This window comes from Lepus europaeus, chromosome 11 (assembly GCF_033115175.1).
Source record: "Lepus europaeus isolate LE1 chromosome 11, mLepTim1.pri, whole genome shotgun sequence".
In the NCBI taxonomy this organism is placed as follows: Eukaryota; Metazoa; Chordata; class Mammalia; order Lagomorpha; family Leporidae; genus Lepus; species Lepus europaeus.
In genome coordinates this window covers 103255600-103277745 of record NC_084837.1, presented here as the reverse complement: position 1 = coordinate 103277745, position 22146 = coordinate 103255600, and the positions used below count along the sequence as shown (strand labels likewise).

Genomic DNA, 22146 nt, shown 5'->3' with positions numbered 1-22146 from the left:
GCAATAGTCAGTGTTGTCAGCTTCATGTGTGGCTTTATCTATAACAGTTTTAGAAGGGTTTACAAAATAGGCTCTGTGTGATTCTGCAAGGTGTGGCATTGGCTAAGAGCAACAGAGGGTTAAACGTTGAAATTTTCTGGTGAATAAGAGAAGTTGTAGGATTGAGCTGAAACAGCTGAAATAGCAGGAAGACAGTTTGGTGTCAGGGACCTGGGGAAGTTCCTTGGTGGTGAGGCAGAGTGTTCTAGTGGAAGACAGGAAGTTTGGGGACAGGGAAATGGAACTGGAGAGGTGTGGAATAAGATTTTTAAAATTTCTGGCTCCTGACATCTTTGGATAACGGATTTGCATTTTAGCCTCAATTCACTGCTGCTCTATGAGAGTGATTTTCCCCATGTTTTCTGGGTTAGATTTACTCATCTGAAGTGGAATAGATCATCTTTAATTTGTTCCCAAATATAGGAACCAAAAGAAGAATATGTGTGGGGAGGGGGAATGAGAGAGAAAGGGAGGGGGAATTTTATGAAGCAGCAGTCAGTACAGAGTTCTGATAATTGATTGTGGATCACAGCACATGAGGCAGGTGTTTGGTGCAATGGTTAAGTTGGGACACTCGCCTTCCATATTGGAGTGCCTGGGTCCTTATCTGGCTCTATTCCCAATTCCAACTTCCTGCTAGTAGGTACCCTGGGAGGGCAGGTGATGCCTCAGAGACCTGGGTCCCTGCCACTCATGTGGGAGACCTGGATTGAGTTCCTGTATCCCATGTTTGCCCCTATTTCCTGCACCAGAGAAATAAACCAGCAGGGGCTCACTCTGTACATTTCTCTGCCTCTCATGTATTTATTTTATTTGAAAGTACAGTTATACAGAGAGAAGAGAGGCAGAGAGGAGAGTGAGAGAGAGAGAGTGAGAGAGAAAGAGAGAGAGAGAGGGAGGGAGAGAGAGGGAGATGGAGAGAGAGAGAGTTCTTCCATCCACTGGTTCACTCCCTAGATGGCCACAACAGTCGGAGCTGTGCCAATCTGACACCAAGAGCCAGGAGCTTCTTCCTGGACTCCCACATGGGTGCAGGGGCCCAAGGGCTTGGGCCATCTTCTACTGCTTTCCCAGGCCATAACAGAGAGCTGGGTTGGAAATGGAGCAGCTGGGTCTCGAACCGGCCCCCATATGGGATGCTGGCACCTTAAGCAATGGCTTTACCCACTATGCCACAGCACTGGCCCCATAAATTAATATTTTTAAAAACTGCAAAGCATAGAGCTTCTTTCCCTGGGAGTGCTTACCACAGTATCTTCCTAAGAAGAAAGCCCCCAGTTGTTCTATCTAAAACAAGCATCTCCCGAAAACCAGGGTATTGGAATAATCAACAGTGTGGCCATCTGTCGTCACTGAAGTCACTGGTTCTGAGTGTGGAGAGATGAATAGTTAAATACTACTTTCTTTCATGTTTGTGTGATTTGAGTATCTTCATGATAGGCTGCTAAGATTTTCTAATTACCCCTTGATATCTATCTTTTTGGAGAAGTTAAACATTAAGCTAAAATTTATTATAAGCCTTCTTCTTTTGCGTATTAGCAAGTCAGCCAAGAGGCCATATGAATTGCCTGTTAAGCAGTGTCTTAAGAAGCAAGTGGTATATGAATTCGGGGATTTTAATCTTATTTTACAGCAGGAGGAAATGTTGGACAGAACTGTATAGATGAGGGAAGGCACTTAGAAGGCCTGGGGTGAAGTATGGTAGTGGGTTTGGAAGGACAAGGGGAGAAGGCGTCCTAAGTAGGAAAAACTGCATAATCAGAAGTGTAGCGGGAGAACTATCTAAAGATTGTGCGGCACCATAAGTTGGGCCCAAGGAGCACAGGTGCTTGAGTGGTACAGTGGAAGACAGCTCAGCTGGGAGCTAGAAAGGTTGAATTGGCTTTCCCCTTCGTGTCTCTCTCTGCTTCAGGATTGTGGTTGAACACAGAAGCACACAGAGCTGGATGGAGAGCCGGCTTTTTCTTCAAGGGGGTGGTAATGATGACTATTGTGCGAGATTTTTTTATTTTAAAAAAAGGTATATTATTTGAAAAGCAGTGTTAGAGAGAGAGAGAGAGAGAGAGAGAGAGAGAATGATTCACTGCTTTACTCCTCAGTGGCCAGAGCTGGCAGATCTGAAACCAGGAACCAGGAGCTTCTTCTAGGTCTCCCATATGGGTGACAGGGGCCCAAGAACTTGGAGCATCCTATGCTGCTTTCCTAGGCACATTAGCAGGGAGCTGGATTGTGAGCAGAGCACCAGTGCCCTATGTGATGCCAGCACCCATTATGCCACAGTGCTGCCCCCATTGTCTGAGTTTTGTCAGTGAATGACTCGGAAGACAGCCAGGCAGCTTGTTCCCATTCCCACAGCCCCAAGGCAGCATGCTTGCTCCCTTCTGGGTCGTGATGTGGGATGGGACCTTTCACTTGAAAGAAGGTGCTTATTGCATGTTCTCACTGAAAAGACATTGGAGAAACAGGATCGTGCTTTCAAAAGGGTGCCAAGTCCCTTCCCAAGAGAGAGTTGAAATCCTGCTTCTCAGCAAGTGTACTTGACTCCAGGCTACAGCCACTTGACGCAAAGGAAACCCAGAGAATATACAACATAAGGATAAATGAATGAATGAGTGAACGAGTGGCAAAGGGTTAGGAAGACAGTTAGGCGCATGGAATTTGCTGTTTCCCAGGGCTTTGCAGCATGAGTGAGAAGGACTTTTTGCCTCTCCTTATTTCCTTCTTGGGAGCTCACCAGGCAAACTCAACTCTGAGTGCTTCTGCAGCCTTGTTTTTGCTTTGCAGAGTGCAGATAGAACAAAGCCCTTATGGCACTTGCTTTTCTTGTTTCTTTTTTACCAAAAGTGGACCTTGGAAGACTTATAGTTCAGCTTTGCATAACAGTGTTGCCAGGACTGTTCACTTGGGGAGGCCAAGCAGCCTCTTTCAAGAAACTTACATGTTTTGTCTACTGTTGCTCTAGAAATGATTGGAACCCAGGCAGGACCTATGCAGACATCCTGGGGAAGCGGGGTGGGGGTGGGGGGCGAGGAACCCAGTCTTTGAGCATGCAGGCTGGGCCTGTCAAGGAGCCAGCCTCCCAAGGGAGTGAGCTAGGCGTGCAAGTCCCATTGGCCCCTAGGTGAGGAGGGAGAGCCCAAGGGACTGCGGCCCCTGGCTGGTGGGCGCCTGCCCCTCCTTGGGCGGCCACCATCTTGGAGACAAACTCACACAGGAGTGCATCTACGAGAGGGCTGCAGCCTGGCGGGTGTGGGGTGCGCTCCAGTGGGAACCTAAGGGCGTGCGGGGTAGCACCAGGTACAGCGGGACCAGGCACAGCGGGGCCTGCCTGGGACACGGCCCCTGTGATGGATTCCTGACTCTTTCCAAACTTTCTTCAGGCTCCAGGCACATGGCAGCAGCTGCTGGAGAGGAGGCATCCCACCTGCGTGCTGCATCATCAGCTGCTTCCCGGGCCTGGCCTGAGCTGGGCCCAGTGCCCCCATAGCACTTGGGCCCGAGGGCAGGGGGCAGCTGCAGAGACTCCCGCTCTTGGCCAGCACGGCGTGGGCTAATGTGAGAGGTGAGTGCATGAGGCATGCGGGGAGGGTCCTGGAGGTGCCACTTGCCTGGCAGGAGTGTCTCTGCAGGGCCCAAGCCTTGACCTTTCAGGGTTGCCTGGTTTTCAGCTTGGTCTGTCTGGAGTTGAGATTCTGAGGGCGGGAGTGTGGCGGGTCTTGCCAGTTCCCGCCTTTCCTTCTCTGCTCAAACAAGTTGCCGAGATGCAGGCTGAGGGCCTTGTGAGTCCCTGCCCCGCGGGCAGGTGCGATGGGGGCCTGGTCTGTGCTTGCTGGCTCAGGTGTCTCTCTGCCGCACTTGATCTTGTGGCAGTTGCGGTGATCAGGAAAGTGGGTTCTTTGCAGACCCCAGGGAGGTGACACTTCTCAGCCTCCCAGTTCCACGTATGATGGTATGCCCCTGAAGGAACAGTTGGAACCATGCAGAGGCATCTAACGGTAGGAGAAAATAGTGATTGCTAAGTAACTAGCCTCAGGGTGGAGGCTGTGCTGGATTAGTGAGGAGTCCCTGGCAACCCCCCACAGCACCTTCAGGCAGAAGTGGGAATGTTTGTGGGAATGTTACTTTATTGCTTTCTCTCACTGAGTTACAGCTACCCCAAATGGCTTAGAAATTTCTCAAGCATGTAATTTGAGGAGTGACTGTGAATCTAGGAGACAGTTTTGTCTTTTTTTTCCCCCTTTGGACAGGCAGAGTGGACAGTGAGAGAGAGAGACAGAGAGAAAGGTCTTCTTTTTCCATTGGTTCACCCCCCAATGGCCACTGCGGCCGGTGTGCTGCGGCCAGCACACCACGCTGATCCGAAGCCAGAAACCAGGTGCTTCTCTTGGTCTCCCATGCAGGTGCAGGGCCCAAGCACTTGGGCCATCCTCCACTGCACTCCCGGGCCATAGCAGAGAGCTGGACAGAAAGAGGAGTGACCAGGACAGAATCCAGTGCCCCAACCGGGACTAGAACCTGGAGTGCCAGCGCCGCAGGTGAAGGATTAGCCTATTGAGCCGTGGCGCCAGCTAGTTTCATCTTATTAAGGTAATCATTAGAACTCCCTGAAAAGCATTTGTAGGTCAATTTTTCACTGACTAATTTTTGCTCACTGTTTCCTCTGATTTGTTATTTCTCTTTGTAAATCCCCTCCCCCCACCTCCCCATGGCCTGATGGTCTTGGAATTCACTTTGGAAATGAAGGGCAGGTCTACCTCTCTGGGTTCCACCTTGGTGAATGTCACAGGCAGTCTCTTCTTTACACATTGGGCGGTTGTTCCATGCGGGTACTTCATGAGCGCATGAACTTTTTGAGTTGCTGAAGGAGGCTTGTTGGGTTTATCCAGTGAATACTGTGTACCAGTGGTTGGGAACCCTGTTTCCGGTGAGACCTTTGGAACTGACTAGGGTGGTTGTATGTGCCTGATTAATGACATTTCGCCTGATTAATGACATTTCCCTCTTTCTTAATAAGGAGTGATACAGTTAGAAGCAAACAGGCGTGGCTGTGTTCACACCGAGCATTTTAAACAAACTAGGCATTCTAAAAGTCCAGCATGCAGACCCTCCCAGTGAGGGTTGTGTACGTGAGACAAGCTTTTCTTGGCTCTTGTGTTTTGAGATGTTTGGACCTCATATCATCTGAGGACATTGGTATCCACCTGGGCAACACTTATGTTGCTACCACTGAACAGCTAATGAAATTGATCATTTTAGCAAATTGTTCTTATTTATTTATTTGTTATCTTTGGAACTCAAAAGTTTGGAGCTTTGATTTAGTTTCAAATGACACTTAACCTTATTTCTGAGTCTGACAAAATGCATACAGTGACTCCCAGACTCTCTCAGTCAAATTGGATGCAATTTAAGGGTCTGTTTTGTAAGCTGTTTGATAGAACAGGTCTGTTTGTGTCTTCTATGATTGAGGATAAGGTGAAAATATTAAAACATATGACAGTCCTTTTTTAAAAGATATTTTATTTATTTGAACGGCAGAGTTACAGGGAGAGGAGGAGAGACACATAGAGATCATCCAACTGTTGGTTCACTCACTCCCCAAATGACCCCAGTCGCCGGGACTGGGCCATGACAAAGCCTGGAGCTTCCTCTGGGTTTCCCATGTGGATGCTGGGGCCCAAGCACTGGGGCCATCCTCTTCGGCTTTCCCAGGTGCATTAGCAGAGATCTGGATTTGGAAGTGAAGTAGCCAGTGGGCCAGCCCCATGACAGTTTTTTATGCATGTCCATCAAAACCTATTTGAGACATGACAGCATGTTAACTGTCTTTCAGTTTTCAAAAGCACACATGCACAAAGGAACACATGCACACACAGCACTGTAGCCAAGCAGCCACAGAGTGACACAGTCCCAAAGCCACATGTGCACGCATGCAAGGCTGGCTGTGTCTCATTGGGTTTTCCAGCTCCCTGTGGAGGAGCAGCAACCCCCATAACTTAAGCCCAACCTCTTACTTCTTTGGGCTGGGGCAAGGGGAATCATGAGAACTAGAGCGGAATGAATGTGAACTCACATTACTCATTAGCAGTTAGTTCTCTTGGGCGTATACCTTAGTTCCTTTACACCATGTTAAGGTCAAAATTCACTAGCAGCACACGTGCAGAGTTGTGCAGCCAGCACCTGTATCTGATTCCAGAGCTTTCTTCTCACTTCCCATACTTCTCATTCCTCCCTCCCCCCCAAGATACATTGTGGGCTGTTGTAGACAGCTTGACAGAAGTAAGCTGAATCCAGGAACAAGAGTTGCTTTGGATATGACTACACTAAGTAGCATGAGAGATTTGCCAAGAGTGGTGGATTCACCGGTTTACGACGTGTCTCCTGGGAACCCAGGCAATGTTTCTTACTCTGAGATTAGAGGGCTGTCAGAACAGATCCAAGAATTAAGAGAGGTAATAGAATTAGCTCTTAAAAACCTAGACTTATTCCAGCATGTAGGAATAATACCTCCAAAAGGCTGTTTGTTATATGGAATTCCAGGCACAGGAAAAACGCTTTTGGCAAGAGCTGTTGCTAGTCAGCTGGATTATAACTTCTTAAAGGTTGTATCTAGTTCTATTGTAGACAGATACATTGGTGAAAGTGTTTGCTTGATCCAACAAATGTTTTATTATGCCAGAGACCACCATCCATGCATCATTTTTATGGATGAAATAGGTGCGATTGGTGGCCGTCGGTTTTCTGAGGGTACATCAGCTGACAGAGAGATTCAGAGAACTTTAATGGAGGTGCTGAATCAAATGGTTGGGTTTGATACTCTGCATAGAGTTAAAATGACCATGGCTTACAAACAGACCAGATACACTGGATCCTAGTAAGCTATGTCCGGGAAGATTAGATAGGAAAATACATATTGATTTACCAAATGAAAAAGTAAGGTTAGATATATTGAAAGTCCATCAGGTCGTATTACAAACCATGATGAAATAGATTATGAAGCAAGCATGAACCTTTTAGTTGGCTTCATTGGAGCAGGCCTGAAATGTTTGTACTGAAGCAGGTATGTTTGCAATTTGTGCTGATCATGATTTTGTAGTACAGGAAGACTTCATGAAAGCCACCAGAAAAGTGGTTTATTCTAAGATGCTAGAGTCTAAATTGGGCTACAGACCTGTGTAATGTGCTGTAAGGTTTTTGATTGCTGCATGACAGACATTGGCTTAATGTAAAAATAAAGTTAAGGAAAATAACGTGTGTATTGGCGATGATCTCATTACAAGTAAGAGTAAAATATGAACGAGTAACATAAATTAATATATAATCCAGTTTCTCCACTTTTAAGATTGGTACAGAAGAAATTTGTATGTTGTTAATGTTGTATTTATTGCATCAGAAATTACAAAAGAAGAATGTGATGAAGCTTTTCATATTTGCTGTGTGAACATTTTGTAAGACGTTGAAAATGGTCTGGGAGTAGTACAAGAGAGCATTTCTTATGACTTATTTTATATCATTTGAATATGGATTTAGATAGGCTGTGGGAGGAAGTGAAACATCAGACCTGTGATATTTAAGATCCTCTATAATACATTGCATTAATAGTCTTTCTAAGCTGTTACTTAGGAACCCAAGAAATCCCCACAGTAAATTTGATTTCACCACCAAAATGTATCTTCAACCTGCCTATCTCTGCCACCACCCCAAGCCAAGGCAAAGCTGAACTCTGTTCTTGCATGGCTCATAGAGCAGGTGCTTACATATATTGTGTAGCCTGGATGCCCCAAATGCCTGGTTCTAACCCCAACCCTAGCCCAAGCCACCATAATTCTCTTGAATGAATTCAGTGACCTCTGAGCTGATTTCTTCTGTCAGTAATCTTTTCCTCTATAATATGTTTTCCACTCAGCATCCAAATACTCTTTCTGTACAAATGTATTTTTCAAATGGTTTGAAAGGGAGTGAGCTGGTTGGGAAGGGATAGGAGGGAGAGAGAAAGGGGGAAGGGGGGAGGGGGGAGGGAGAGAGGGAGAGAGGAGAGAGGGAGAGAGAGAGAGATTCTCCATCCACTGGTTTATTCTACAAATATGACGAAGTATAACCGTGTGACTTGACTCCTTGTGTGTGGGTGGCTGCCTACTTTGTGCTATCCTTGATGGTTTCTTTGTACTTCTCTTCCTTCTCTCTTGCTTGTGCAGTACCTTCCATTTCAGACCACCTCTGAAATGCTTTGTTCCTTTACGTTTGGGCGCCCCATTTCTCTCGAGGTGATCTTACTCTTGTGATTTCAACCAATGTTTCTATGAGACTACTTTCCAAAGCAGTGTCTCCGTCGTCAGCCTCCGCCATGAGATCCAAATCTCCATTGCCACCTGCCTGTTAGACACACACTTGAGTGTCATGTGGGCAGCACAAACTCCCTCTTCCCTTTAAACCTGCTTCACACATTGCACTGGATCTCTGCAGTGGTGTCTCCGTCTGGCTTGCCTTCCAAGTCGGAAAGCTTGGCAGCACCCTCTTTCCAACCATCTGCCTCCTAGCAGTCACCAAATCTATGTCAGTGGTGTCTCAGGACCTACACAAGCACTCAGACCAAGGCTGACTATCTGCTGCTAACTATCATTTCTGTCTGGATTCCTTCTCCCAGGCTTTTTCTGCTTCCGGCCTGCACACCACCTGCATTTTCCCAGAAAGCACAGGTGACTCTGTCTGATCTTTTCTCATCTCCTCTTGCATACTTGCAAAAGCCCTAATCCCGTAGGGAGGATCCCAAGGCCTCATCCCCAGGTCTGTTCACAACTTCCTATTCCAAGCCACCCTCCTCCCAAGCAGCCCCTGCTTCTATTATGCCAGATTTGTCATGGTTCTGCAGATAGGCAGTCACTACTTGATGTTCCTCAATGTTTTCAGCTTGAGAAGCTCCTAGCCATATTTCACGATCGCCAGCTCAAGGGTCTTCCTTCTCTGTGGTACTTTTCTCTCATTCTCCCAGGCAGAGCTAAGTATCCAGAGCTTCTGTAACACACTACTTCTATACATAAAGTATGTATAACCCATTGTATCATTACTATTTCTCATATAAGACTGCAAGCTTGTCCGGGACAGGACTTTGTCTCTCTGCTTTCATCCCTGTAGTCCCTGGTACACAGCAGGTATTCAACATATGCAGAACTAACAAACACACTCACTGGTGGGTCTTGGGGCAGGAAGTGATGGTTAATGAAGGGTCTGGTCACAAGAACAAAGGTAAGAGGGACAAGGAAGGAGATTGTAACAGAGTAGCATTCATGAAGCACTTTCTTTTTTCCCCCAACTTTTATTTAATAAATATAAATTTCCAAAGTACAACTCTCGGATTATAGCAGTTCTTCCCTCCATACCCGACCTCCCACCCGCAACCGTCCCATCTCCTACTCCCTCTCCCATCCTATCCTTCATCAAGATTCGTTTTCGATTATATTTATATACAGAAAATCAACTTAGTATATACTAAGTAAAGACTTCAACAGACTACACCCACACAGACACACAAAATGTAGAGTACTATTTGAGTAGTAGTTTTACCATTGATTCACATAGTACAACACATTTAAGAATAGAGACCCTACATGGGGCGTAGGTGCACAGTGACTCCCGTTGTTGATTTAACAATTGACACTCTTATTTATGACGTCAGTAATCACCCGAGGCTCTTGTCATGAGTTGCCAAGGATATAGAAGCCTCTTGAGTTCACCAGCTCCGATCTTATTTAGATAAGGCCATATTCAAAGTGGAAGTTCTCTCCTCCCTTCAGAGAAAGGTACGTCCTTCTTTGATGGCCAATTCATTGCACTGGAATCTCATTCAAAGAGATCTTTCGTTTAGGTCATTTTTTTGTTATTGTAGCCACAGCGTGTTGGTTTTCCATGCCTGTGAAACTCTCACGGGCTTTTTAGCCAGATCCGAATGCCTTAAGGGCTGATTCTGAGGCCAGAGTGCTGTTTAGGACATCTGCCATTCTATGAGTCTGCTGTGTATCCCGCTTCGCATGTTGGATTGTTCTCCTCCTTTTTAATTCTTTCAGTTATTAGTAGCAGACCCTAGTCTTGTGTATGTGATCCCTTGGCACTCAATCCTATCACTATGATCAATTGTGAACTAAAACAGATCAATTGGACTAGTAAAATGGCATTGGTACATGCCACCTGGATGGGATTGAATTGGAATCCCCTGGCACGTTTCTAGTTCTACCATTAGGGGTAAGTCCAAGTGAGCATGTGCCAAACTGTACATCTCCTCCCCCTCTTATTCCCACCCTGATATTTAACAGGGATCATTTCTGAGTTAATTTTAAATGCCTAAGAATAATTGTGTGTTAATAAAAGTGTTCAACCAGTGGTATGAAGTAGAACAAAAAATACTAAAATAATAAAATAGTAAGTTGTTCTTAGTCAGGACAAGAACTGATCAAGTCATTGTTTCTCATAGTGTCGATTTCACTTCAACAGGTTTCCTTTTATCACTATGAGTAGTCAGGCTTCCTAATGTACCATTGTCTCATTTCCAAATAAGAACACAAAGAGGGAAAGCAAGAGTCTTATTTCATTACCTCACATTGTACTGTCTAATCTACTTCAAAGCTCTGTGAGGAAGGCAGTGATGATCCCCTTTAAAGATGAAGCTGTGTGAGGTGGGGACCTGCCCTAGGCCATATATCGAGATCATTGAAGTTCCAGTTTAAATCCTGCTTTGCTTGCCCCAGAGCTGTGTCCCTCTGGGGTTGGACCCTCAGCTTCCAGCAGTCCCAGAGGTGGGGTATCAGAGAGGTGGTAGGTGGTGAAAACCAGTGGTCCTTGTCTTTGGGCTTAACTTTGTGGGGAGCATAACCACAGGGACTTGAGCTGTGTCACTAAGGATCCTTCATGCTAACTCTGTGGCCTCATGCTGTGACTTGTTAATATAGGTCCTGTGTCCTGGTTCACACCAGTGGTCATCTTAAGATTTACTTTGCTGCTCTAGTGTTTTAGGGTAAAATTTGGTTTATTGATCTGATATCTGTATTCTTTAATATATGCATGTATAGCAATATAGTTTCTCATGTGAAATTAGTCCTGTCGACATGGAAAACTGTGTGGATGTACCCACTGCTGGAAACATAGTGAAGGAAATGAAATCATTATATGGACAGAGGGATGCACAAGCCTATGCTTATCGCAGCAGGATGCACAATAGGCAGCTATGCAGTCTGCATATGAATGTATGGTGTACATAGCCCATAACTTCTTTATTCAGGTTCAGTTGATCAGCATTTTAATTGATTGAAATATGCCTGTTGAAGTCTTTTGCCCATTTCTTGAGTGGGTGGTTTGTTTTGCTGTTGTTGAGTTTCTTGAAAATTTCTGGTAGTTAATCCTTTATCAATTGCATACTTTGCAGATAAGTTTTCCCATTCTGTTAGTTGCCTATTCAGTTTGCTGTGTGTGTGTGTGTGTGTTTTCAGCAGTGCAGAAGCTTCTCAGTCCTCTTCCTCCTCCTCCTCCTCCTCCTCCTCCTCCTCCTCCTCCTCCTTTTTGGCGTCCTATTCCTTTCTTCAATTCTTTTATAATTATCAGATACTGACACGCTTGGTTAAATTTATTCCAAGCTATTTTATTTTCTTTATAGCTATGTGAACAGGATTGGTCTTGGAAATCCTTTCTCAGCCGTGACATTGCCCGTGTATACAAATAGGCTATTGATTTTCTATCCTGCCACTTGACCACACTCTACTCTGAGTTTCGAGAGTCTCTTAGTGGAGTCTTTTGGATCTCCTACATAGAGAATCATGTCATCTGCAAATAGGGATAGTTGGACTTCCTCCCTCCAAATTTGTATCTCACATTGAGAAATGAGAGAAAAAGTACCAACATGATAACGTGCACGTGGAAAAGGAAACAGTGACCTCAGATGCTACCTTCCTGTATTCTGTCTCGCTTTGTGCAAGATACGATGTGTCGCATTTCAAACACATTCCATAGGTTAAACGCAGGGCTAGACTGTGCAGGGCGGTGACTGGGAAGCAGCCCTGTGTTCCGTGGAGAACTGTGTAGATCACAGGAGTTCCAAGTCCTTGTGCGAGTGGGTACACAAGAGTCTGAATAAATAAATGACAAAGATTTCCTGATGCGTAAGTCAGAGACTAGACCACACAGAATGCTTGTAAGGAAGAAGAGAAGGGATGTGTACCAGAATCTTTTCTAAGTTAAACTCTTGTTCAAAATGTGTGTTAATAGGGTATGTAGTGCATATATTATCAACTTCTACACAAACTCTAGTAGTTGGTCTTGATGCAGTATTTTATTTACAGCTATGTCTTCCTTTTTAAATTTTGTTACTTTTTTTAGATCTTATTTATTTATTTTTCATTGAGAGTTACCCATGGAGAGGATGAGAGGCAGAGAGCGAGAGCGAGAGCGAGAGAGGGAGGTCTCCCATCTGCTGGTGCACTACCCTGTTGGCTGCCAAGGGCGGAGCTGAGCGGATCTGAAGCCAGGAACCAGGAGCCAGGAGGCTCCCCGGGGTCTCCTGCATGGGTGCAGGGGCCCAAGGACTTGGGCCATCTTCCGCTGCATTCCCAGACCACAGCCGAGAGCTGCTTGGGAAGTACAGCAGGCGGGACTCGCACCGGAGCCCATACGGGATGCCGGCACTGTGGGCGGTGGCTTTACCCGCTACTGCACAGCGCTGGTCCCTCCTGGAAGCTGTTCCCTGTGGGATCCAGCTGTCCGCTAACGTGCCTGGGGAAGCAGGGGGAGATGGCCCAAGGACGTAGGCCCCTGAACCCGGAATGGAGCACCGGATAAAGTCCCTGGCCCCTGCTTTGGCCTGGCCCAGCCCCAGCCTTTGTAGCCACCTGGGGGGTGAACCCCCAGATGGACGATCACTCAGAGCGAGAAAGAGTGCTCGCGATGCCACTTGCACTGCTTCTCTCCCCATGCGGCTTCAAGAGCATGCGCTGTGCCAAGCAGAAGCCAGGGGGCAGGAGCTCCATTGAGGATTCCCAGGAGGCAGGGAGGTGGGGTCCAGAGTACCTGGGCCAGCAGCGGCTGCCTCCCTGGGTACAGCCTGAAGGGGCGGGACTGGAGTGGCCCTGGGGCCATTGGACGCGGGATGCGGCAGTGCGCAGATGCGTCCCGTTGCGTCCCGTTGCGCCATGGCGATGGCCAGTGAGGAGTTCGCCTGTGCCCGGCACTGTGACCTGGAAGTGCACCCGCAGGCGCATCTGCTGCTGTCGTGGTGCTCAGGTAGGGGTGAGCGTCGTGTCCGCTCCTGCCCAGCGGCGATTTCCAGGTGCAGTCTTCTTCTTGGGCCCCTTCCCGAAGACTACACCTCAAGACTCTGTTCATGTTCCAGAGAAAGAGAAAGGCTCTTTCTGCGGAGAGTTTGGCGCGGTGGCCTTCCTGTGGCTGGGTAGGCGGGGCCCAGGGTGCAGAGCGGGGGTGGGGGGCAGGTGTGGGGTTGTGTGTGTGTGTGTGTGAAGGGTAGCTGGGATAAAAGTTGGAGGAGGGAGAAAGGGGAAGAAGGAAAAAGTGGCGTGCAGGTGCGGAGGCGAGGAAGGTGGGGCAGAAACCCTGGTGGGGCAGAGGAAAGGGAGGGGGAGAGTGACAGGAGTCCCGGTGAGTGTGTGGTGTGGCGTGGGGTGGGGTGGGGTGGGGTGGGGAGAGGAAGAAAGTTTCCCACGGCCCCGGTTTGCTGTCCCTGGCGGGAAGTAGCTTTGGGCGCATCCGTGCGAAGAGGCCTTGATCACGGCCTCTCTTCTCCGGGTTGTTCCAAAGTGTAAGGTGTGTGTGCGGGAAAACGGGCATGGGGCGCCCCAATGAATTTGCACCTAATGCGGTGACTTTTCACAGACTGCACACAGGGAGGAGAAAGCAGAAGCTTAGAGAAACCCCAAGAATCCCTCTGTGCTCTGTTCCAACCTGCCCCAGGATTCTGACACCTCATAGTAAGAACGAGATTTTTTTCTATTGAAAATTCGTTTGAAGGGCAGAGCTATAGATGAGGCGGTGCGGTGTATGGGCTCACCCCCCAGGTGCCAGGTGGCTACAGTGGCCGGTGCTGGGCCAGGCTGGAGCCCAAGCCAGGTACTGTATCCAGTACTCCGCGGTGGGTTCAGGGGCCCAAGTCCTTGGGCCCCTGCACCTGCGTGCGAGTCCTGGAGGAAGCTCCTGGCTCCTGGCTTCATATCCGCTCAGCTCTTTCTGTGGATCCTTGGCCGTGGTGGCCTTCCTGTCACTGGGCCCGATGTGCAGAGCAGGGAGGGTGTGTGTTGGAGGGATGGTTGGGATAGGGAGCGGAGGAGAGAGGGGCTCAAGGGGGACGTGGGAGGAGAGAGGAAGGGGGGAGAATGCAAAGGTGACGTGTAGGTGTGGAGGCGAGGATGGCAGGGGCAGAAACGCGCGTGGAGGAGAGGAAAGGGAGGTGGAAAGTGATAGGAGTCCTGGTGGGTGTGGGTGGAGGCGGGGTTTGGGAGAGGAAGAGCTTTTCCCATGGCCCCGGTTGCGTCTTGGGGGTTTTCTGTCCCTGGCCGGCAGTAGCCTTGGTCGCGTCCTGGAGAAGAGGTGTGTGTGTGCAGGAAAACGGGCATGGGGCGCTCGAATTAATTTGCACAGAATCTGGTGAATTTTCCCAGACTGCATACAGACAGCTCGATCACAAGTGGGAACAGCCTAGGTGGTTGGGGGTTTGGGGGTGTGGGGTGGGCAGAGCCATGGCATAGTCAGTGAAGCCGCCGCCAGCTGTACCAGCATCCCATATGGGTGTCTTCCTTCTCTGTGATAGGTTTCTCTCCTTCCCCGACAGAGCTAAGTCTCCAGAGCTTCTGGATAGATTTCATTACAGATATTATTTCATTACAATATTCTGTAATATTTCATTACAGAAATATTTGTTACACACTCTTTATCTATGTAAAGTCCTTACCCATTTAATCACCATTTATTTGCTAAATACCTATATTTTGTGCAAGACTGTGAGCGTGTGCAGGGCAGGACTTTGTCTCTCTGCTTTGATTCCTGTAGTCCCTGGTCACAGTTGGTATTTGGGATATGCAGAACTAACAGTGCCCTCACTGCTGCGTCCTGGGACAGGAAGTGATGGTTAATGAAGGCTCTGGTCACAAGAATAAAGGTAGGAGGGACAAGAAAGGGTGTTTAACAGAATCAGCATTAAAGAAGCACTTTCAGTTGCCAGGCTTCTTAATGTACCATTGTCTTGTCTCGTTTCTAAATAACAACAAAAGGAGGGGAAGCAAGATGTTCAGTTTTTTTTTTTTTAATTACACCACATTGATTGTCCTGTGTAATTCTCTTCAAAGGTCTGTGAGGAAGGCACTTCTGATAGCCTTTTTTTTTTTTTGACAGGCAGAGTGGACAGTGAGAGAGAGAGACGGAGAGAAAGGTCTTCCTTTGCCGTTGGTTCACCCTCTAATGGCCGCCGCGGTAGCGCACTGCGGCCGGCGCACCGCGCTGTTCCGATGGCAGGAGCCAGGTGCTTCTCCTGGTCTCCCATGGGGTGCAGAGCCCAAACACTTGGGCCATCCTCCACTGCACTCCCGGGCCACAGCAGAGAGCTGGCCTGGAAGAGGGGCAACCGGGACAGGATTGGTGCCCCGACCGGGACTAGAACCCGGTGTGCCGGCGCCGCAAGGCGGAGGATTAGCCTGTTGAGCCACGGCGCCGGCTCTGATAGCCTTTTAAATATCAGTTCAAGGAAGTGGGAACCTGCCCTAGGCCATATATCGAGATCATTGAAGTTCCAGTTTAAATCCTGCTTTGCTTGCCCCAGAGCTGTGTCCCTCTGGGGTTGGCCCCTCAGCTTCCAGCAGTCCCAGAGGTGGGGTATCAGAGAGGTGGTAGGTGGTGAAAACCAGTGGTCCTTGTCTTTGGGCTTAACTTTGTGGGGAGCATAACCACAGGGACTTGAGCTGTGTCACTAAGGATCCTTCATGCTAACTCTGTGGCCTCATGCTGTGACTTGTTAATATAGGTCCTGTGTCCTGGTTCACACCAGTGGTCATCTTAAGATTTACTTTGCTGCTCTAGTGTTTTAAGGTAAAATTTGGTTTATTGATCTGGTATCTGTATTCTTTAGTATATGCATGTATAGCAATATAGTTTCTCATGTGAAATTAGTCCTGTCGACATGGAAAACTGTGTGGATGTACCCACTGCTGGAAACATAGTGAAGGAAATGAAATCATTATATGGACAGAGGGATGCACAAGCCTATGCTTATCACAGCAGGATGCACAATAGGCAGCTATGCAGTCTGCATATGAATGTCTGGTGTACATAGCCCATAACTTCTTTATTCAGGTTCAGTTGATCAGCATTTTAATTGATTGAAATAGGCCTGTTGAAGTCTTTTGCCCATTTCTTGAGTGGGTGGTTTGTTTTGCTGTTGTTGAGTTTCTTGAAAATTTCTGGTAGTTAATCCTTTATCAATTGCATACTTTGCAGATAAGTTTTCCCATTCTGTTAGTTGCCTATTCAGTTTGCTGTGTGTGTGTGTGTTTTTTTTTCAGCAGTGCAGAAGCTTCTCAGTCCTCTTCCTCCTCCTCCTCCTTTTTGGCGTCCTATTCCTTTCTGCAATTCTTTTATAATTATCAGATACTGACACGCTTGGTTAAATTTATTCCAAGCTATTTTATTTTTTTATAGCTATGTGAACAGGATTGGTCTTGGAAATCCTTTCTCAGCCGTGACATTGCCCGTGTATACAAATAGGCTATTGATTTTCTATCCTGCCACTTGACCACACTCTACTCTGAGTTTCGAGAGTCTCTTAGTGGAGTCTTTTGGATCTCCTACATAGAGAATCATGTCATCTGCAAATAGGGATAGTTGGACTTCCTCCCTCCAAATTTGTATCTCACATTGAGAAATGAGAGAAAAAGTACCAACATGATAACGTGCACGTGGAAAAGGAAACAGTGACCTCAGATGCTACCTTCCTGTATTCTGTCTCGCTTTGTGGAAGATACGATTTGTCCCATTTCAAACACATTCCCTAGGTTAAACGCAGGGCTAGACTGTGCAGGGCGGTGACTGGGAAGCAGACCTGTGTTCCGTGGAGAACTGTGTAGATCCCAGGTGTTCCAAGTCCTTGTGCGAGTGGGTACACAAGAGTCTGAATAAATAAATGACAAAGATTTCCTGATGCGTAAGTCAGAGACTAGACCACACAGAATGTTTTTAAGGAAGAAGAGAAGGAATGTGTACCAGAATCTTTTCTAAGTTAAACTCTTGTTCAAAATGTGTGTTAATAGGGTAGGTAGTGCATATAATATCAACTTCTACACAAACTCTAGTAGTTGGTCTTGATGCAGTACTTTATTTACAGCTATGTCTTCCTTTTTACAATTTTTTACTTTTTTTAGATCTTACTCATTTATTTTTCATTGAGAGTTACCCATGGAGAGGATGAGAGGCAGAGAGCGAGAGCGAGAGCGAGAGAGGGAGGTCTCCCATCTGCAGGTCCACTACCCTGTTGGCTGCCAAGGGCGGAGCTGAGCGGATCTGAAGCCAGGAACCAGGAATCAGGAGGCTCCCCGGGGTCTCCTGCATGGGTGCAGGGGCCCAAGGACTTGGGCCATCTTCTGCTGCATTCCCAGACCACAGCCGAGAGCTGCTTGGGAAGTACAGCAGGCGGGACTCGCACCGGAGCCCATACGGGATGCCGGCACTGTGGGCGGTGGCTTTACCCGCTACTGCACAGCGCTGGTCCCTCCTGGAAGCTGTTCCCTGTGGGATCTAGATGTCCACTAACGTGCCTGGGGAAGCAGGGGGAGATGGCCCAAGGACGTAGGCCCCTGAACCCGAATGGAGCACCGGATAAAGTCCCTGGCCCCTGCTTTGGCCTGGCCCAGCCCCAGCCTTTGTAGCCACCTGGGGGGTGAACCCCCAGATGGACGATCACTCAGAGCGAGAAAGAGTGCTCGCGATGCTGCTTGCACTGCTTCTCTCCCCATGCGCTGTGCCAAGCAGAAGCCAGGGGGCAGGAGCTCCATTGAGGATTCCCAGGAGGCAAGGAGGTGGGGTCCAGAGTACCTGGGCCATCAGCGGCTGCCTCCCTGGGTACAGCCTGAAGGGGCGGGACTGGAGTGGCCCTGGGGCCATTGGATGCGGGATGCGGCAGTGCGCAGATGCGTCCCATTGCGCCCCGTTGCGCCATGGCGATGGCCAGAGAGGAGTTCGCCTGCGCCCGGCACTGTGACCCGGAAGTGCACCCGCAGGCGCATCTGCTGCTGTCGTGGTGCTCAGGTAGGGGTGAGCGTCGTGTCCGCTCCTGCCCAGCGGCGATTTCCAGGTGCAGTCTTCTACTTGGGCCCCTTCCGGAAGACTACACCTCAAGACTCTGTTCATGTTCCAGAGAAAGAGAAAGGCTCTTTCTGCGGAGAGTTTGGCGCGGTGGCCTTCCTGTGGCTGGGTAGGCGGGGCCCAGGGTGCAGAGCGGGGGTGGGGGGCAGGTTTGGGGTTGTGTGTGTGTGTGTGTGAAGGGTAGCTGGGATAGAAGGTGGAGGAGGGAGAAAGGGGAAGAAGGAAAAAGCGGCGTGCAGGTGCGGAGGCAAGGAAGGTGGGGCAGAAACCCTGGTGGGGCAGAGGAAAGGGAGGGGGAGAGTGACAGGAGTCCCGGTGAGTGTGTGGTGTGGCGTGGGGTGGGGTGGGGTGGGGAGAGGAAGAAAGTTTCCCACGGCCCCGGTTTGCTGTCCCTGGCGGGAAGTAGCCTTGGGCGCATCCGTACGAAGAGGCCTTGATCACGGCCTCTCTTCTCCGGGTTGTTCTGAAGTGTAAGGTGTGTGTGCGGGAAAACAGGCATGGGGCGCTCCAATGAATTTGCACCTAATGCGGTGACTTTTCACAGACTGCACACAGGGAGGAGAAAGCAGAAGCTTAGAGAAACCCCAAGAATCCCTCTGTGCTCTGTTCCAACCTGCCCCAGGATTCTGACACCTCATAGTAAGAACGAGATTTTTTTCTATTGAAAATTCGTTTGAAGGGCAGAGCTATAGATGAGGCGGTGCGGTGTATGGGCTCACCCCCCAGGTGCCAGGTGGCTACAGTGGCCGGTGCTGGACCAGGCTGGAGCCCAAGCCAGGTACTATATCCAGTACTCCGCGTGGGTTCAGGGGCCCAAGTCCTTGGGCCCCTGCACCTGCGTGCGAGTCCTGGAGGAAGCTCCTGGCTCCTGGCTTCATATCCGCTCAGCTCTTTCTGTGGATCCTTGACCGTGGTGGCCTTCCTGTCACTGGGCCCGATGTGCAGAGCAGGGAGGGTGTGTGTTGGAGGGGTAGTTGGGATAGGAAGCGGAGGAGAGAGGGGCTCAAGGGGGACGTGGGAGGAGAGACGAAGGGGGGAGAATGCAGAGGTGACGTGTAGGTGTGGAGGCGAGGATGGCAGGGGCAGAAACGCGCGTGGAGGAGAGGAAAGGGAGGTGGAAAGTGATAGGAGTCCTGGTGGGTGTGGGTGGAGGCGGGGTTTGGGAGAGGAAGAGCTTTTCCCATGGCCCCGGTTGCGTCTTGGGGGTTTTCTGTCCCTGGCCGGCAGTAGCCTTGGTCGCGTCCTGGAGAAGAGGTGTGTGTGCGCAGGAAAACGGGCATGGGGCGCTCGAATTAATTTGCACAGAATCTGGTGAATTTTCCCAGACTGCATACAGACAGCTCGATCACAAGTGGGAACAGCCTAGGTGGTTGGGGGTTTGCGGGTGTGGGGCGGGCAGAGCCATGGCATAGTCAGTGAAGCCGCCGCCAGCTGTACCAGCATCCCATATGGGTGTCTTTCTTCTCTGTGATAGGTTTCTCTCCTTCCCCTGACAGAGCTAAGTCTCCAGAGCTTCTGGATATATTTCCTCACAGATATTATTTCATTACAATATTCTGTAATATTTCATTACAGAAATATTTGTTACACACTCTTTATCTATGTAAAGTCCTTACCCATTTAATCACCATTTATTTGCTAAATACCTGTATTTTGTGCAAGACTGTGAGCGTGTGCAGGGCAGGACTTTGTCTCTCTGCTTTGATTCCTGTAGTCCCTGGTCACAGTTGGTATTTGGGATATGCAGAACTAACAGTGCCCTCACTGCTGCGTCCTGGGACAGGAAGTGATGGTTAATGAAGGCTCTGGTCACAAGAATAAAGGTAGGAGGGACAAGAAAGGGTGTTTAACAGAATCAGCATTAAAGAAGCACTTTCAGTTGCCAGGCTTCTTAATGTACCATTGTCTCGTCTCGTTTCTAAATAACAACAAAAGGAGGGGAAGCAAGATGTTTAGTTTTTTTTTTTTTTTAATTACACCACATTGATTGTCCTGTGTAATTCTCTTCAAAGGTCTGTGAGGAAGGCACTTGTGATAGCCTTTTAAATATCAGTTCAAGGAAGTGGGAACCTGCCCTAGGCCATATATCGAGATCATTGAAGTTCCAGTTTAAATCCTGCTTTGCTTGCCCCAGAGCTGTGTCCCTCTGGGGTTGGCCCCTCAGCTTCCAGCAGTCCCAGAGGTGGGGTATCAGAGAGGTGGTAGGTGGTGAAAACCAGTGGTCCTTGTCTTTGGGTTTAACTTTGTGGGGAGCATAACCACAGGGACTTGAGCTGTGTCACGAAGGATCCTTCATGCTAACTCTGTGGCCTCATGCTGTGACTTGTTAATATAGGTCCTGTGTCCTGGTTCACACCAGTGGTCATCTTAAGATTTACTTTGCTGCTCTAGTGTTTTAAGGTAAAATTTGGTTTATTGATCTGGTATCTGTATTCTTTAGTATATGCATGTATAGCAATATAGTTTCTCATGTGAAATTAGTCCTGTCGACATGGAAAACTGTGTGGATGTACCCACTGCTGGAAACATAGTGAAGGAAATGAAATCATTGTATGGACAGAGGGATGCACAAGCCTATGCTTATCACAGCAGGATGCACAATAGGCAGCTATGCAGTCTGCATATGAATGTATGGTGTACATAGCCCATAACTTCTTTATTCAGGTTCAGTTGATCAGCATTTTAATTGATTGAAATATGCCTGTTGAAGTCTTTTGCCCATTTCTTGAGTGGGTGGTTTGTTTTGCTGTTGTTGAGTTTCTTGAAAATTTCTGGTAGTTAATCCTTTATCAATTGCATACTTTGCAGATAAGTTTTCCCATTCTGTTAGTTGCCTATTCAGTTTGCTGTGTGTGTGTGTGTTTTTTTCAGCAGTGCAGAAGCTTCTCAGTCCTCTTCCTCCTCCTCCTCCTCCTCCTCCTCCTCCTCCTCCTCCTGTTTTTTGGTGTCCTATTCTTTTCTTCAATTCTTTTATAATTATCAGATACTGACACGCTTGGTTAAATTTATTCCAAGCTATTTTATTTTTTTATAGCTATGTGAACAGGATTGGTCTTGGAAATCCTTTCTCAGCCGTGACATTGCCCGTGTATACAAATAGGCTATTGATTTTCTATCCTGCCACTTGACCACACTCTACTCTGAGTTTCGAGAGTCTCTTAGTGGAGTCTTTTGGATCTCCTACATAGAGAATCATGTCATCTGCAAATAGGGATAGTTGGACTTCCTCCCTCCAAATTTGTATCTCACATTGAGAAATGAGAGAAAAAGTACCAACATGATAACGTGCACGTGGAAAAGGAAACAGTGACCTCAGATGCTACCTTCCTGTATTCTGTCTCGCTTTGTGCAAGATATGATGTGTCGCATTTCAAACACATTCCATAGGTTAAACGCAGGGCTAGACTGTGCAGGGCGGTGACTGGGAAGCAGCCCTGTGTTCCGTGGAGAACTGTGTAGATCACAGGAGTTCCAAGTCCTTGTGCGAGTGGGTACACAAGAGTCTGAATAAATAAATGACAAAGATTTCCTGATGCGTAAGTCAGAGACTAGACCACACAGAATGCTTGTAAGGAAGAAGAGAAGGGATGTGTACCAGAATCTTTTCTAAGTTAAACTCTTGTTCAAAATGTGTGTTAATAGTGTATGTAGTGCATATATTATCAACTTCTACACAAACTCTAGTAGTTGGTCTTGATGCAGTATTTTATTTACAGCTATGTCTTCCTTTTTAAATTTTTTTTTACTTTTTTTAGATCTTATTTATTTATTTTT

At 47.9% G+C, this 22146-nt stretch overlaps 1 pseudogene; it reads left to right on the top strand.

The window, feature by feature from the left end:
- The first annotated feature begins 6275 nt into the window (after positions 1–6275).
- LOC133769631 (26S proteasome regulatory subunit 10B-like) lies at positions 6276–7215 on the top strand (annotated as a pseudogene).
- Positions 7216–22146: the final 14931 nt, after the last annotated feature.